Below are 18,454 nucleotides of genomic sequence, written 5' to 3' on the forward strand. Positions count from 1 at the left end.
TTCAAACTAGAATACCGGCCTAAGGACTGCAACAGGATCGGTGCCTCCTCATGACACCACAGCAGGATGCTGTCGCTGCAGTACTTGGGTGCTATCGCAGTGAACATTTCAATTTAATTACCTGTTTCCCCCACCCTGGTATGTTAGGACAGATCTTCATGGTCTGGAGAGAGAGGTCCAAAGGTATCAACGGGACTACGAGGCAGGTTTGGATAGCATTAACACTGATTCAGTTGCACAGGCAGTGACAAAGGTACAGTGTGAGTGCAGTACTTGGGGACCACCCCCATCTATCGCAGCAGAAGAACGCCAGCTGATAAGGCAACACACAAGTGGTTTTAGCCCAGTTAAGAACCGGATGATGGAGCCACCTCAACTCGTATTGGGCTCGAATTGATGCCACGATACCCAACACATGCTCGGAATTTGGATTGGAATCACACGATACGCTGCATTTGTTTAGCTGCCCAGCTAACCCCCCTCACCTGTCACCTGATTCTCTGTAGATGCAACCAGCTCAGGTTGCAGAAATTTTGAGACTGGATACAGAGGAACCATAACCAGATAACTGAAATAATACACGAAAAAACATATTTGCATAGCAAGAAATAAGCATCAACAGGCTACATTCTCCTTCTATTGGTAGACCTTGGACTGTCAAATGTCTCCGACCCTGTCAATCATTCTCCACTCTTCGTAAGTTCGAAAGTATTTCCTTCTGGATGATTTCAAAACTTTAGATTTTTCTATGTGTAGCGTTAGTCATGCATGGAAACTCAGAACTCAGATGATTACAACCCAGAATGATAGTTCTGATTTTTTTTTGCGTTACATATGGGCATGAATACACATGTCATCGCAAACGATTAATCGAGTATTAATATGACTCCTAAGCTATTAAATCTTACTTATATGAAGTTTAATCTTTAATATGTGAATAATATTTGCACCTCAATGTTAAATTATTCCAATATCTCACCAAATCCCGAACATTAAAAGTATATTTACCTGAAATGAAAAGAAAGATTAATAATATTAATTTTAAAATGTATTTTTATATGTTGGTTTTATTAATACGCCTAAAAGTATACACAAAAATGTTAAACAAAAACTTAGCTTATTTAAATTTTTATTTTTATTTATTTAAAAATATGGTTTAAAAAGTATTTTTTTTTACAAATTTTTAGTATCTAAATAAAATGAAAGTTAAAGTATAATACTTTTTTCGGTGATCGGTGATCAAGATAATTCGAGTAGAACGATTCGTTTTTATATTTTGACAGACATATTTTAATGTACAGTTGAACTTCTCTATAACTAATAATTTAAGGTTAAAAGACTTCTTCGCCCTGGGAAAGAGTCATTAAAAATATAAGAGATCAGTATCTAACCCACTGTAACAATCAAAAACAAAAAGCTTCGCATGATCATCTGCAGTCAAATTTATTTAAAATATTTAATAAGAATAAATTAGTTGATTACTCTCCGGATTGTCGTCACGATCTTGTCAATTTATTTGGCAAACATAAAATTAAATCCAATCAGAGCAAAATGAAATCCATAAAATTCGCACACACTTTTGAAAACAAAGCAGACATTAAATTACTAATCGGAGAGCAAAAAAGGTCAGTTCGTAGCACAGATAGAAACAAAAAAGGTACATATGTACATAGCTTTATAGCCGGACTTGGTATTATCACAAAGAATTTAATATGCGTCATAATAGAACAACAATCTATAGAATTTCGCACACCCCTGTACCTACTCTTCATCAATTTCAAGAAAGCTTTCGACACCATCAGAAGAATTACCATATGCGAAGAAGTATTGAATAAAATCGGAGTAACCCAGAAAATAACCAAGAATGATAAGAGCTATGTATGAGGATGTAGAATTCTGAGTTATTCATAACGCGACCAAAATCACACAGTTTCTCCCAAGTAGAGTTAAGCAAGGATTTCCTCTGTCACAATTTAGCGGATTTTCTCACGACAACTCGAAGACTTAGACCAATGGTGAGCAAAATAGGAAGAGAGAAAATTTAAGAGAGAATTAATATTTAATTTTTCTTATTGTTTCATTACATATTTAGACATTTTTAAACACTAATGTTACCTAAAATCATGCTACAAATGAATTATTAAAGAATTATTACAAAAAATACTTAAACGCCCAAATGTGGTTGAATTAATTAAATTAAGAGTATTTTACAGAAACCACCAGTGGATGGACGTGCACAGCATTGACTTAGACTATGTGGTTAATCTCTGCCTTCTCTCTCACAAGATATCCTACTAGGAGTCAAAATCAAAAGACCTAGAGAGACTGGCTCGCAATGTTGGACTCGAGATGAAAATCAAGAAAACTAAGATCATGAGAATTAGCACCATTGTTATAGAAAACATCATGCTAACGACGAATGATCAGGTCACAGAAACAGATGTACTCAATAGACAATACGTCTGAATGATATTTTACATATTTACCTTGCAGCAAATCCTGGAGAAGACCCAAGAGATGCAGATCGACACCATCTTTGTCGATTATAAAGCATCCTTCGACAACCCCTACGTTCAAAGGTATTTCAAGCTATGACTGAATTTGGAACCCCATAAAGCTCATTCGACTTTATAAGATGACATTAACTGAAACTCGGTACTCAGTTAAAATAGGAAAGAACCTGTCCGAAGAGCTTAGTACCAAAAGATAATAAAGTTTGCAAATAATAATAAAAAAATATGTTTAAGAAAAGGAGACAACCTTTCGTGTGGCCTATTAAACATTCTGCTGGAAAAGGTTATGCGAGATGCAAATGTTAAAAGAAATGACACAATTTACATCAACAGCCACATCTTACTTGCTTATGCTGACGATGTTGACATCATGGGTCGATCAGTATAGGAATTAACTGATGCCTTTAAGATGGTCAAAGAATGTGCTAAATTAGGTCTGGCAGTAAACGGCGAAAAGACAATGTTGATGGTATCGACGCGCAATGCACCCATACAACTCGGACCAACTGTGCAATTTGTCACTTTTAATTTTGTGATAAAGACTTCGTATACCTCGACAAAGCCAAAAACACAACAAACAACATCAGTTGTGAAATAAGAAGAATAGTACTGGTCATGAGCGTAGCCAGGAATAGCTAGGGAGGGACAGCAGGTTTCAGGGATTTCACTAATCAACGCTTCAGAGAACTGCCCAGTCTCTCTGATATTCGGGTAGCAGATAGGAAGTTCTGAGACATCATCACTGCTGCAGCCGCTCCCTTTATCCCTACTGGTCGAATACCTGAAATAAGACCCAATTTCCTAGCAGAGGCGAATGGGATTAGCTAATGAGCGTGATGAGCTTCGCCGCACGAACCCTAACGACCCCAGAGACAGGGAACTGACAATGGAAGTCAATAGATTAGGCAGTGAACACAAAGTCCTCAACTTATCGCTAGCCACCCTAGTAGTTCCCGATGCCTGGAAGATGGGCAGGGAGGTCCCGCTGCTGAAACCTGGCAAAGATGCCAGTAAAGGTGAGTCGTACAGGCCGATTTCACTTCTATCACCAGTAGCAAAGATACTCGAGGCATTACTCCTCCCCAGCATCAGAACGTGTTATCCAGTTGCAGATCATCAACACGGGTACCGGAAGCAGCACAGTACACAACAGCACTGCACGCCATTTCCACATATATTGGACGAGGACTCAACCAGGACAAACCATGTCACAGAACAGTGATGGTAGCATTGGATCTGACCAAAGCGTTTGATACGGTCAGCCATGCTAGACTGTTCGAGGATATCGAGAATACTACCCTCCGACCTTGTATGAAACGGTGGGTCATTAACTATTTGTGTGGTCATATGTGGAATTCAGAGACAGGAAGTCCAAACCCCGTAGAGTGAAGCAGGGAGTTCCCCAAGGAGGGGTGATATCTCCGGAACTGTTTAACCTCTACCTCTTTAAGAGACATTCGTACTGATGCGGTTGCAGAGGCTCTGGCAGCCTACAGTGTGAATATCGTCCTCGAAGATCATCCACCACCCATGGCAGCGGAAGAACAACATCTGCCAAGACAAACGAGAGTCGTGTTGGCACAACTTAGATCAGGTTGGTGCAGCCGCCTCAATTCTTACTGGGCCAGGATTTATGGCACGCGAAATATCTACCCAGCTGTGGCACCGGTCCACATACTACGCAGCACCTGTTTAACTGCCCAGCCAACCCGACTGAATTAACTCCTCTCTCTCTCTCTTTGGACTAATCCTATTCCGGTGGCGTCCTTTCTGAACTTTGAGCTGGAGGCAGAGCCGAATCAATGTAATAAAGATTTACATGTACTTGTAGAAGCTGCTACAACAACAACAAATACCAATTTATAAAACACTGATACTATCCGTGCTAATGTATGGTTCCGAAGCCTGCGCAATTGCGCAAGCAGATAAGGCAGTGACTGCTCGGTGTTTTGAAAGAGAAAGATCTACTTGACAATATGCGTTGACTGTGAATATCGACGTCGTATGAGCCACGAACTGTATCAACTATACAATGACATCAGTACAGTTAAACGCATCGACATACAACGATTGCGTTGTATAGGCCATGTCATAAATACGCTAAAACGGTATTCCGAATTGAAACAAGTAAAAAAGTATCAGTCGGCTTGGCCGACAGAGATATATCCTCAGCCTGTGTATATTGAAACAAATTATTCCCAAAAAACGTATGTATTTAGAGGGTTTTAAAAATGTTGGGCGTATGAACTGACAAAAATGTTGATTAGGATTAAAGAGCAAAAGTTTTGTCGAGGAAATACTTAAAGGAATGGATCGACATTGACCATTATGGAAGTGAATCTCCAGCCACTATATATGGTGCCATAGGGGGTTTTTACTCCCTTCGGGCTCTTTGCTCAAGAAGTATGGACCTGCCACTGAAAAAAATTTTACCATCGTAATTGAGGCAGCGAATGCATGTTGCTTCAACATCAATCAAAGTGATTCGATAGCAGGTCTTAAGGTGAACTTATCCGAAATTTTGTTTGGGAGGTACTGGATGAAGTGGACAAATATAGTGCATATTTGAACCTGATCTATATCTGGTAGATATATTAGGATGTGTAATGTATGGACCAATTCGGCCACTCCCTTCAAAAGTTGCCGTACGAACAATTTTTCGGAACATTTCTGAACTTTTGTGAGGGAGGTACTGAAGGAGTGGACCCATATGGCTTATCTTTGAACTTGAACTATGTTTGGACAAAATATTACAAAGGCAAAATTTTGGACCCAATCGGCAGATCCGTTCGAGAGTTATCTTGCGCTCCAACCACCTCATACGGTGTCACCCCTATGACCCCTATGCAACTTTCAGGCTATTTTCTCAGGAAGTATGGACTTGCTCCTGATGAAACTTGAACCGTCGTATGGGGGCAGTGAATACAAGTTGCTAAAACAAAAATCAAAGCGATTTGATAGCAGGTCCTAAACTGAACTTATCCGAAATTTTGTGTGGGAGGTACCCGTAGGAGTGGACCGATTGAGTCCATATTGGAACCTCATCTAAGTCTGGTAGACATTTCACGAGTTGCAAATTATGGACCAAATCGCTTACTTCCTTCAGGAGTTATCGTACGTACAAATTTTCCGAACATTTTCGAACTTTTGTGGGGGAGGTACCGGAAGGAGTGGACCGATATAACCCATCTTCGAACTTAAACTAAGTTTGGACAAAATATTACGAAAGCCAAATGTTGGACCGAATCGGTTGATTCGTTCGAGAATTATCGTGCGCTCCAGCCAGTTAGCCATACAGACGGATGGACATTGCTCAATCGACTCCAAATTGTCAAACACATTTCGTCCAAACATACTTGTGGTCTAAAACCATTATTTCGATGAGGCACATTTTGCCCGTATGAAAGTGTATATACCCTCGTTAGCATAAATGCTGTGGGTATAAAAATAAAGCAGCAAATAGGGAGGAACAGTTTGGTTTATAGGACACATGTTCTGTAGATGGCCAACTAAGTAAGATCTTTTCCATCGATCCTTGTGATAATCCCATCTTTGAAAAATGTTTGCTCCGACAAGAAATTAGTAACGACGTATTAGAATATTTCTATTTAACATTTTTGAAAAATATGCTAGTCATTGCTTAAATTACTTCGTTTCCATTCGTTCGTAGTTGTGAAATTATACTCCTCTCTATTGAATGAAAGAAGCTCCACGATTATCACGCGAAATGTTTTGTCAAAAAATTCAACATTTTCTAAAAACTATTTCAAAGGAACATTCCATCATATCAAAGGGTTTATGCCACTTATCATCGCCATGTGGAGCTTAGTCACATATAGAGAAGTTATAAATGACGGAATTACTAATTATGCCATATCTCGCTGAGAGGTTAAATAATATATAATAATGTTCCACAAACATCGCAGAAGGGGCAAGGAAGACTTCTCTCACTTAAATGAGGACACCACGATTCATATAAGCTCAATGGGACCTACTGTTTATCGCAGAGTCCGGGAGGCGTTTCTTAAGACCTCTTCAAGTGATTTACATGGCTGAAATACTCAGAAAATGTCGCCAACATTACACTGAGTGGTATTTTGCCACCGTTGAAAATTTGATGTTGTCTGTCCTGGCAGGTCTTCTGTGCAAGGCCGCTGTACATACCATTGCACCACGGTGGCAATGAGAAGTTAAATCACCATTTGGAAAATTAGGTGTTGGAAGCTCGAACTCCTGACCTTGCCTGTGTGAAAGGCAGTAGGGTGATGCCACTCAAAATATTCAGTGGTTCGGAAATTATTGGTTAATGTTGTTTTAGGAAAAAAATGTGCCCAATTATTTTCTTTTTAAACGTTCCATATAAGATTAAGAACTAAAATATAAAGAGAACAGTATTAGCTGATATAAAATTTGAAAATATAGACAACATCTTACACGCTTACTCATTTTTCAGTGGCTTTCATTTTCATTGTCCAATGGGCTAAGGTACAATATGAGTATACATTTGTACCACGGCAAAATAGATGTAAGCTTCATTGACTTTATCACCTACAGAAATTTGTTGGTACATCATTATTAAAAAGGTAGTTCCACATATACCACTCCTCTATATTCATATATAGAACATCATAATCTATGATGGGGAAAAATAGTATTAAAATTCTTAATCTTTGTCTTTGGTTAAATAGTAACCAGCAGAAATTTGTATTTACCTATGAAATTATTATTATTCCGGTTAGGTTTATTTATAATTTATGGCATTATCGAGGTGGTACTGAATCACATTTTAATATTTTTCCAAAAATGCAATTATCTTTCAGGTGTTTTTTTGAGCACATACGTATATAGGATTCATAAATTAAGAAAATTTTTATCAAAACAGAAATACAAACGTAATTAACAATAATTAAACGCAAAATAATAAGAAATATTCAAAAAATATTGATATACCTTTCCTTTGATATACAATTTCAATTTGTATACAGCTTAATTAAAAGAAGAAAGTATTTAAGCTCGTATTTTTTCGGTTTTAAGGCTTACTTTCCTTTTGTTCTTCAAAACAAATTTAAACAAACTTAAACTTTTATATTTTGGCATTTGTTTTCAAAATAAGAAAACATTGCTAAAATGGTGTTTTGCCAAGAAAATCGAAAAAACCAAGGTAAAGTAAAATTAAAAAATAAAAACACTTTATATTGTGTATCAGTTCTAGTGATAAAGAAAACATTCAACGAATAATAACAACATAAAACATTCTTATGTTGTTATTATTCTTTGACTGCGAACACGCATTCTTTTGTATGTCCACATACACACATAATATTGTTGACTTCATAATTTAAAAAATATATTTTCAATTCTCAATATTATCTCACATTTCTAATTGAACACGTTAGTTTTATGCTGCCGATCTCTATCTTTTGTACAATATGTACGTCACTTGTTTTTTGTTGACAATTTCACTTTTGTTTAAAAAAGTAATTTAAATTACGCACTTTGAAATACAAATTTTATGGTACTAGTTGCCAAAAAAACACTCGGGTAAACAATATCATTCCTATATTCCCTTGTTTTGTCAACAACTCAGAGCAAAAGAAAATTAAAACAATGTTAAGTCCGAAGGGGAAAGTATTTTACACATTCCACTATTAGCAAAGTAAACCCTTTGAAAATATATGCCAATCCATACGGAGGGCCAAGTTTAGATTATTATTCAAGATTATCAACAAAAAACGTGGCTAAAACCATGTGAAAAGTGAGGAAATACCAAACATGGTCGTAGGACCATGCAAGAAGGGTTTTCAGCCAACAGCTCTGAATGCTGTAATGTACCTAAAATTGGGTAAATAAAATATATGGGAGACATGGTAAAACATGAAACAAAATTGGAAAAGTGATGATAAATAGGACTTAAAACTGGAATGAAATTTTATGCATAGAATTTTATATCTCATATTCACATTAATTTTTTAATTAATTTAGAAATTTTGCGATTCCACCCCTCTTAGTGACGCCAGTATTTACCATCAATGCAAATTTGCTCCTAAATCTTTCAAAACATATTTCTCTCCTATGTCTTATCTGCATACATCAGCACTGCCAATATCAGTGTCTTGTAGAGTGTGATTTTTCTTTGGCGAAAGATGAAAAAGTCACGCACAAACCATATCGAGAAGGATGGATCCCTCCCTAAAGGTCAAGATTATCAAAAAAAAAAACATGTGAAAAGTGGGGTAATACCAAACATGGTCGTAGGACCATGCAAGAAGGGTTTTCATCCAACAGCTCTGAATGCTGTAATGTACCTAAAATTGGGTAATTAAAATATATGTGTCCCATATATTTTAATTACCCAATTAAGGATAAAACATGGAACAAAAAATTGGCAAAGTGATGATAAATAGGACTTAAAACTAGAATGATCATCAGGTCATATAAATTTAATAGTTTAAACCTTTATTAATAGTTTAAAACCTTAATGGGCCCCCCTTTGCGTTTCTGATTCCTGGGACGGAACTGAGCAAAAAAGTCCACTGGACCCTATGTCTACCGCGAAAATCGAGCCTCCCGACTTTAAGTTTTTTTATTGGCGTTTCTTGGATATTTTGGCATATAACAACCATGGTATTGATATGAATCAACCACTATAATTTAGCCATATATTTATTAACCGATTTGAACAAATAATAGCTTATTCGGAAGATGTTATTCACCCCTTTAATAGGAAAAGGGATCAATAGAAATCCTCAATGAAAAAAGAAGATATGCCCCTTTAAATTTGAAAATGTAAGAAACCCAGATTTTCACTACTTTTACCGTTATAAAATAATAAAACGAAGTGACCCAACCGATCCAAAAGTATTTTCGTTGTACATGGACCCCAACATGATAGAATTTTGTAACAGAACGCTTGAATATTTTTCTGGTCAACTTTTGTAGCACAATGTCATTTATCGATATTTGTCGACAAATGTGCACTTTATCAAGGCCTAAACAGCCTGAAGGAGCATTCCAATACTTTTGCGATGTACTAGATTGTTCTTAATTATTGTGTTGGCTACAATTTTGGCCATTGTGTTGGGTCGTAAATCTCAATGGTTTGTCTGTTACATGGCAAATAATATCCAAAAAACGCCAATAAAAAACTTAAAGTCAAAATCGGGAGGCTCGATTTTCGCGGCAGACATATGGTCCAGTGGACTTTTTTGCTCAGTTCAATCCCAGGAATCAGAAACGCGAAGGGCCCATTAAGGTTTTCAAATCGCCCCGGCCTAATACACATTCATACGACCAAAGTATGCCTCATTTAAATAATTGTTTTAGACCCCAAGTTTCTTCGGACGAAATCTGTTGCAGACAATTTGGTGTCGATTTAGGCATGTCCGTCCGTCTGTCTGCCCGTTTGTCTGACAGAATGTGCCTCATCGAGCGGACGCATATTCTCGAAAAGTTTGGATCAAACTGTTTGGTTCTCGTAATATTTTATCCAAACTTAGTTTAAGTTAGGAGATGGGCCATATCGGTCCACTACTTAGGTACCTCCCCCACAAAAGTTCTCAATTCTTCGCTAAAACGGTACGCACGACAACTCTTGTAGGGATTAACTTGATTTGTTCCGAACTTTGTACAGCGTAGTAATTCTTCCAGTCATAGATCAGTTTCGAATGTTCAAACCCAGCAAACCAATCATACCGACATCGTAACGAAATCGGTACGAAATACGGAATTTTGCGGCGATATTATGTTTTACATGGGCGAGTCCATACTTTATGATAAAATGTCTCAAAAGCTCTAAATAATCCTATCGACATCAACTGAAATGATGAAATAAAATAAAATTTATTAAGTGATTATCCTATTTGACCGAAACGTTTTACGTCGTAAAATTTCTTTCAAACGCACTTAAAATTTAGTGGAAAACATGTTCAGGTAGTTCAACATTTTTGCTAAAGTGCAGTTTATGGGATGTCCGAGGATCATTAACATTTTTTACAGTAAGTACTACTTACATATCCTGTTTTGCGTGCTTCCTGACTTTATGGTCCAAAAGCTCTAAACAAATGTGCGAGTAAAACTATGGAAAGGAGTGATTGACATTAGTCCAACCTTGGCACATCGTAATATTTATTTTACATTTTAATCATATTTTAATATGGATTATATCGGTCCAATTCTACGCGTACCTGCCAACTTCAAAATTGTTTTCAAATGTGTAGTTTAGGGACATACATGGGACCTTCTTGAATTTTTTGCAGTAGATAGTCTTTGCGGCTCATACTGTATATTTTTTTATAGGAGGTAAGTCCATACGACTGAGATAATTACCCTAAGGCTGTAAAAACCTTACGATCACCAAGTCTGGCTCTTAAATGGAGTCCTCGATTTGGTAAAATATTTGCACAACGTAATCGTTCCTCCACTTCTTCCGGTACCCTCCACAAAAGTTCAAACATTTAAGGAAAGGTCACATTAGGCAAATATTTGCTCTATAAATTTCAATTTCAATTCAATACATTTAATACAAAGGAAGCAATTTAAGGCCAATTATACATGTATTGGAAGATTAACTTAATATAGTGCTAATCTATGACAGAATAAACAGATTTAAAAAACTAACAATAATTAGGAAATGTCATTGCATTACGCTGCGCAACATTTTTAAGTTAACCTTGTGCAAACAATTTGAACTAAGGATTATTTGAAAGTACAGACACTAACGACAAAGAACCCTGGTAGGGGTTTGTTGTGTCAGATCTAGCTTGGATTTTATAGCACCATCTAAACATGGTTAAATATTGACATTTTAAAGTTATTCGATGCTATAGCTCTGAAACCAATGTGAATCTTCTTCTGACCTCTGAAGCAAATTTGTAGATAAGGTCAAGAAAAAAATATATGGACAAATAATGAACTCAAAAAACAACATTTACTTCCTCAAATTGCATAATTTGTATACATTTCGCACCATATCTCCAAAACTGTTAAATTTTTGTTTATGTTTTCTTTTGGAAAAACATTCACTAAATTGTAATACACAATTCTTCAGAACATGCCGCATCTCTTCAGAACACTGTACATTTTTAAACGACAATTTAATAAATATGTCAATAATGTGGTAAAATCTCAAATGCGAGAATATACTGGTCATGAGAACAATGTTTGAAGTACGTATTGTAAAAGATATGCTACAAAATACCGCCGAAACAACATGAAATAAGCCTTTTAGACTTTCAGAATGTTCCGAAGAATAACTGAGAACATTATTTGGAAGATTTTTTAATTTTCTATATTTTATCAATTTTGATGCCCTAGATGGTGTTTTACTAGTTTAGGGCTATAATATTGCTGAGGAAGGCGAAGCCAAATTCCTATTAGTTTTTGAGATAACGGCCTGATAAATGCAAAAAAAATGTAGTTTTAGCCAGGTTTAGATGAGGCCATAAAATCCGATAAGGATCTGACAGGACAAAACTCAGCTACGGTTATGTACTTTCAAAAAATGCATACCAGGAGTTGTTTGCACTTTCAGTGTTGCATAGTGGTATTTACGCTCACTTGCTCTCAGTAAGAGCACACTGCCGGTCGCTGGAGCAAATATTTGGTTTCTTTAGGCTTAAGAACTTTATTTCGGATGGTTCTCGCAGTGCTCATTACAACAGTAATGTTCTTTCGTATCTGATTGATCCGAAGCTATAATGTTTCGGACAGCGGCTTCCAACCCAGCATCACACCTACAATGCCTGGCATAATTATTTTGACAAGTTTGAAAAAATTGTGCATTTGTTTTTTTACCGGATTAGTCTTCTACAAAAATATGAAAAATATTCTAGCTCATTCTTTACTAGAGTAATTCAAATTAGCAATAAATTTTAGCTATTCAAATGTACAATTGTTCTTTTGTAATGGAAATAAAATTTCACTGTGTGGCATAAGTATTTTGACAAAATTGTTCTATTGTTTTTTAGACCTCAACAATTAAAAATCTCTTATTTATACTTTTGATTATTATCAGTTACGGTAAAAATAATATATTTCACACACATCTGTACCATTTACGGATCGATACTTCAAGAATATAGAGATATTCAAGAGAATAACGATTAAACAAAAGTTTTGATGGTTTTCTCCCATTATCTCGGAATATTGTAAGAACATTTTTCTCTTACAAATGTAATATTTGAAGGAAATAATTTTATATTTGAAACGGAAATACGCTCCAAACGTGTTCCACAAAATTCAGCCTTACCATAATAGCAGTGTTCTGCAGATGAATACATAACACTTCGATCAGTTTCCTACCATGTTGTTATGAAAGATCATTCAAAGTGTCAAAATATTCATTATAGTCGACAGCAATAAATATACAAATCGAATATCCCAGTACTTTAAATGGTGGAAAAGAATATTATTATGCCTGAGAGCATTTGGGCATTGAAATAGCATCATAAGGGCATTTATTTCAGAAAGATACCCAACTTGTTGACGGTGTTTTGACTCAATCATCACGAAAGTTATATTTTAAGATGAATTATGTTCAAATATACTTTTATCAGTCCACAATATGCTCTGCAACAATGATTGGGGGGTAAATGATTTTTATTGAAAATCTAATTGACACTTTTTGTAGCTTTGTCTTATCAACCGAGTGGAATAGCAAAATTTGACTTCAAATTAATTTGTTTTTTAAATCTCTAGATTTTCTAGTATTAATATAGAGATTGTTTTGACATCGAAAATGCTCAGAAGATGGACATTTTTGTGCATAAGTAAGGTTAGATTTATAATTCTGCTCTCTTTACCGAAGAGAAACGTCTGCAATTTCAAATTTTCTGCCTACATCGTGCATATTTACAGCGTTTTCAGTATTTGGGTATTTATTCGTTAAAAAATAAACAGATAATTGCAGCAGTATCTGATCATTAGTTACCTTTATTATCAAAATTGTCATTTTATATTTCGTTACAACTTTTGACACCAACATTCCCTATTTTAATTTAAACTCTATGACTGTCAAAGGACATTTTTACTTAAATGTCAATAATTTAGCTAAAATAATTAAGTACGATTAAGTACCAAAAGTAACATAATTATGACCTGTAAAAATACTTATACAGTTTTGCTTTTGCCTCCCTATTTAAGCATAGGCCTACCTAATCAAAAATAAAGCTGGAATAAGAAACCTGATCCCGTTTTATGAATATTGACAATAATTACATGCCTTTTAAGACAAATGCAGATTTTGTCAAAATAATTATGCCGGGGAATGTATGAATCTATGTAGGGTTCTATGCTGCTACAAAACCAAGAACAGTAATGTTGCTGTTTGTTTATATTAATTATCTCACAGGCCGGGGGTATATCACTGTCGGCAAAGTCGACTGCTACATTTTTACTTGTTATAAAGGGATTTGGCTTTTTATATTCGAAAAGCTGGTGTAACACCACTACCTTTTTAATTGTGCCATGGTTCGAATATAGGTCATAAACAGTTTACTGTCAATTTTTACAATAGTTATGTTCGAAAATTCAAAAAATTCCTAACGTCGAAATTGTTAATTTTAATCGGGCTTTCTTTTTAGCGCATGTGTTGGACACAATAATGTTTCTCGCCTTGAATATAATTGCTTTATTTTCGGCCATTGTCATACTTAAATAAAATATCTCTCGCCACACATTTCCCCCATAGAATGCTTCTACCATTAGCGGAAGTAGTTAAATTTGTGAAACTGATATTACTTAAATTTAAACGAAATACAATAACAAATGTACATGATTTGTTTAGGGATACTAAACACACGATCACAAACATATAGTGCGAACATATTTGCATATACAAGGTCATGCTAATTTGTATCCTAAGATATAACGATGTATAAAAAAATTATAAAAAGATTTCAATCACAAATTGAAGATTTTATAAGAAATTTGTACACGTCATGTTGAAAATAAAAATTGCGGTTGAAACATTTCAATATCGAATTAAATTTTTTTGTTGTATTATTATTTTTTATAAATTTTAAATTTAAATTTTAAATTTAAAGTTCTAACAGAAAACAATCACAAAAATATTTCATTTAAATTCAATTCCCGCTTTCCAACTGATGACACAAGTGTGTGTGGTGATTCAATTCAAATAAACTGCGTTTTATAATAAAAATGATCGACTTTCCAAAAAATGCTATTTAAATATTGAGACAAAAAAGTATAAAACAAAAGACACTGGAATAAAAACAAAACTGTAGTAAATGTTAAAAAAAAAAAAAACTGTTCCCAACACGTTTTTTTGTTTTTTCCATAACATTTATTCTATGTGTGTGCTGTGCGATTAAAAAACACACACTTGTTGTTATTGTTTTGATGTTTTTCTTGTTATTGTATTTTGTTTATACAAAGCACGTGTTGTTGTTATTTCTCTTCGTCCATAAACAATTAGGCAAACTCAAAAATAACAACAAATTCGACTGAGAACATTTCAATATGGAAATAATGCGAATATCAATTTAAAGAAAACGTCATGAAATTTATCTTAGAATGAATTCACACACCCAGCATCATCTAATTGCATCATTCAATTATTGGGCGTGAAATCGAAACATTTCCGTATAAATGTGCACAAAAATTATGCAATACATATTAAAAAACGGATGCGCCATTTTTGTCTTTCTTAAAAATTAAAGGCAAATTTGGATATTTTGAAAAATCTTTTAATTAATATACCTCATTAATACAAATTAGACTGTCCCAAACATTGCAAAATGCACAACATTTGTTACTATTCTATTCAAAAATGTTAAATAAGAAATTTTATGGCGATGGGTTAAAGTTATCAGGTGTCTCCAAACCGATTTTTTTCTTCATAGTAAAACAATTCCCTTGACCCTGGGATGTGTTTAGTAAAACGAATCCTACAAGTTTGTGAAATCGGATCAGATTTTGATATAACTTCTACATGCATATTTAGCCTATTTAAGATGTTTTGGTCCTTTAAAGCTATACAAAATCCGGGCTAATTTTAAAATGTTTTTTTTTTCATCGGCTGGACTTTAAATGCCGCATGTAGATCTATTTCGTAAAAATTCACCTTTGGTCCCATACAAATTATCGTCAGGGTCACTTTTCGCCAGATATGAGTTCACTGGGCCACCACCGCTTTAGAGATCTGTCACACCCTTCTGATATTCAGGTAGCAGAGTGGATGTACCTAGACATCATCACTGCAGCAGCTGCTTGCCATATACCTGCTGGTCGAATACCCGAAGTGATACCAAATTTCCAGCAGCTGCGACACGATGATGAGCTTCGTTGAGCCAACACTAGTGGCCAAAGACTCAGGGAGCTGACACTGGATTGGTTTTCGGTGAGCATATGCGGAACAAGTGGCAACGGTTAAGTCACTCCCGAACCCTGGAAAGGATGACCTCAATCACGTTTAGCGCCGTTACGCTGACTGATCCGAAGATATTTTACTCGACAGTTCGTATAGCACCCTTGGAAAGACAGAGACGAAGAGAAGAGTACTACGTTGCAAGAGATCTCTTCCTGCCGAGGAGGAATCATCACAATTTACAATGAATGATGTTGCGAACGTCATCAAAAATGATAAATCATCCAAAACGTTGGACCCGGGAGTCACCATGGTAATGCTGAAACAGCTGTGGAGTAGAGTAACTCACTAAAGTTCTCAACCTGTCGCTAGCCACCTTCGTTGTTAACGAAGTCTGGAAAATAGGCAGTGCCAGGCAAGGATGGCAGCAAAAGTGAATAGTACAAACCGATTTCGCTTTTGTCGCCTGTAGCAAAGATACTTGAGGCCTTAGTCCTCCCCAGCGTCAAAAATAGCTATCTAGCTTCCGATGATTAGCATGGATTCCGTAAGCAGCATAGGACGACAAAAGCGCTGCACGCCATCTCCACATATATTTGGATAGGCCGTGTGATAGAACGTTGATGGTGGCGCTTGACTTATCAAAAGCCTTTGAACAGACAACCCTTCGGCCAAGTCTGAAACGTTGGATAATCAATTACCCTGATGACATCAGTGAGAGACTGAACTCCTATTTAGCCGATCTTACCACCTTTTTCCAAGGAATATTCAGATACCCGCCACTAAAGTCGATGGTAGCAGAATTCGACCACAAACTGCCCGAAAATTCTAGGGATCACATTCGACACTACGTTCACGTCGTCCGAACATGCCGCAGCTATCTGCGACAAACTGAAATGTAGAAACAAGGTCCTCAAGTCCCTAGCCGGCAGCACTTGGGGTGCAGATAAAGAAACCTTGTTGACCACATATAACTCGATAGGTCAGTCTGTGGTAAGCTATGCGGTGCTAGTTTGGTTCCCGAATTTAGTTGATAAACATTGAAAAGAGATTCAAACTTGTCAGAATGCCGCCTTGAGAACAGCAACAGGATGACTCCTCAAGTCCGTCTACACGAGGAGGCAAAGATTCTTCCAGTATCACAATGAGATTCTTTCGTTGCAGTACTTGCTCGGGTGTTACCGCGAGAGTCATCCTGGCTAGGCCCGACACACCCAGGCATATCAGGAAGGATATTCATGCTCTAGAAAGGAATGTCCAGCAATGTAGGAGAGAATCCCTAGATCAACAGGCATATCAGGCAGGTCTGAATAGCATTCACACGGACGCAGTTGCTCAGGCCATAAGCAAAGTAAGTACAGTGTGAATAAAGTCCTCGGAGTACATCAGCTGAGGAGCGTCAGCTGCCACGGCAAACCAGAGTAGTTTTGGCTCAACTACGCTCGAGATATTGCAGTCGCCTAAATTATTATTGGGCGGATATTAGTCGCGCCGTGCAAAAGATCTGCCCAGTATGCGGCATGGGCCCGCACGACACACTACACCTTTTCAACTGCCCTGCCAAACCTACTCATCTAACTCCAGTGGATCTGTGGTTACATCCCATTGAAGCAGCCACTTTCCTGGAACTGGAGATAGACCCAGAGCCAAATTGAGCAGAAGAATGAACACGCAAACGTACAATAACAAACATTGTTACAACAACAACAACAGGAAAAAAGTCCAAGCCCCACAGAGAGAGACGGGAACTTCCCCATGGAAAACCTCAATCCCCACCCCTGTATTTCACTCCTTCCAGACGGCATTGAGACCGTAACGTTTGCGGAAGATTGAACGATCTTCCCTGATGTCATTTTTGAAATGCTGAACTCCTATTTCACTCATCCTACCACCTTTTTTCATAACCAACTATCGTGTGAATGCGGTCCTCGGAGAACATCTATCTATCGCAGTTGAGGAGCGTCATCTGCCACGGCAAACCAGAGTAGTTTTGGCTCAACTACGCTCTGGATGGTGCAGCGGTCTGAATTCCTATATGGCAAGGAGTCTTTTCAACTGCCCTGCCAAACCTGCTCAACTAATTCTAGTAGATTTTATTGTTACATCTCATCGAAGCAGCCACATTCCTAGCACTGCAGATATGGAGAGTGCCAGATTAAGCATACAAATGAACTTATTAACATACATACATGATGTTACAACAACATATTTGCTCTGTTCCAGAACCTGCAAGAAGCTACTAATTTTTACTACGATAACAGTTTTTCCTTTATGTTATCGAAAAAAAATTGTAAAAATTAGTAGATTCTTGCAGTACAGGAACAGACCAATTATATCTTAAAATAACACACGAAGGTTGATTTTTATTAAGAGATAAGTTATCATGAAATAATCCGGTATGCTATTCTGGGATACGAATATTCCTAAGGAATGTCTGAACAACAATTTCGACAATTTTCAGACATTTTTACCGCTAACTATCGCGTACTCTCAACCCTAATGTAGCATATTTTTTTATTTTTACAGCGACAGTAAAATAATGCTATAGTATTACAGCCTAAAACTAAGAGTTGTCTTCTCACCACGCTGTTATATATCGTCGGAATCAATCGGGTAT

The 18,454-nt window shown here is 36.5% G+C and overlaps 1 protein-coding gene and 1 long non-coding RNA gene across 6 annotated transcripts in view; both read right to left on the bottom strand.

The window, feature by feature from the left end:
* larp (La related protein) overlaps positions 1-18,454 on the bottom strand; it is a 101,741-nt gene that overhangs the window by 66,856 nt on the left and 16,431 nt on the right. The gene's annotated exons all lie outside the window — the stretch shown is intronic.
* On the bottom strand, positions 1,121-7,569 carry LOC141388993 (uncharacterized). The gene is made up of 4 exons (XR_012408965.1): positions 7,464-7,569; positions 7,226-7,326; positions 6,956-7,146; positions 1,121-6,885 (listed from the first exon to the last, which is right to left on the bottom strand). It is a non-coding gene; the product is annotated as an uncharacterized lncRNA (long non-coding RNA).

This window comes from Musca autumnalis, unplaced genomic scaffold, assembly GCF_047663935.1.
Source record: "Musca autumnalis isolate F117 unplaced genomic scaffold, ASM4766393v1 scaffold_1, whole genome shotgun sequence".
In the NCBI taxonomy this organism is placed as follows: Eukaryota; Metazoa; Arthropoda; class Insecta; order Diptera; family Muscidae; genus Musca; species Musca autumnalis.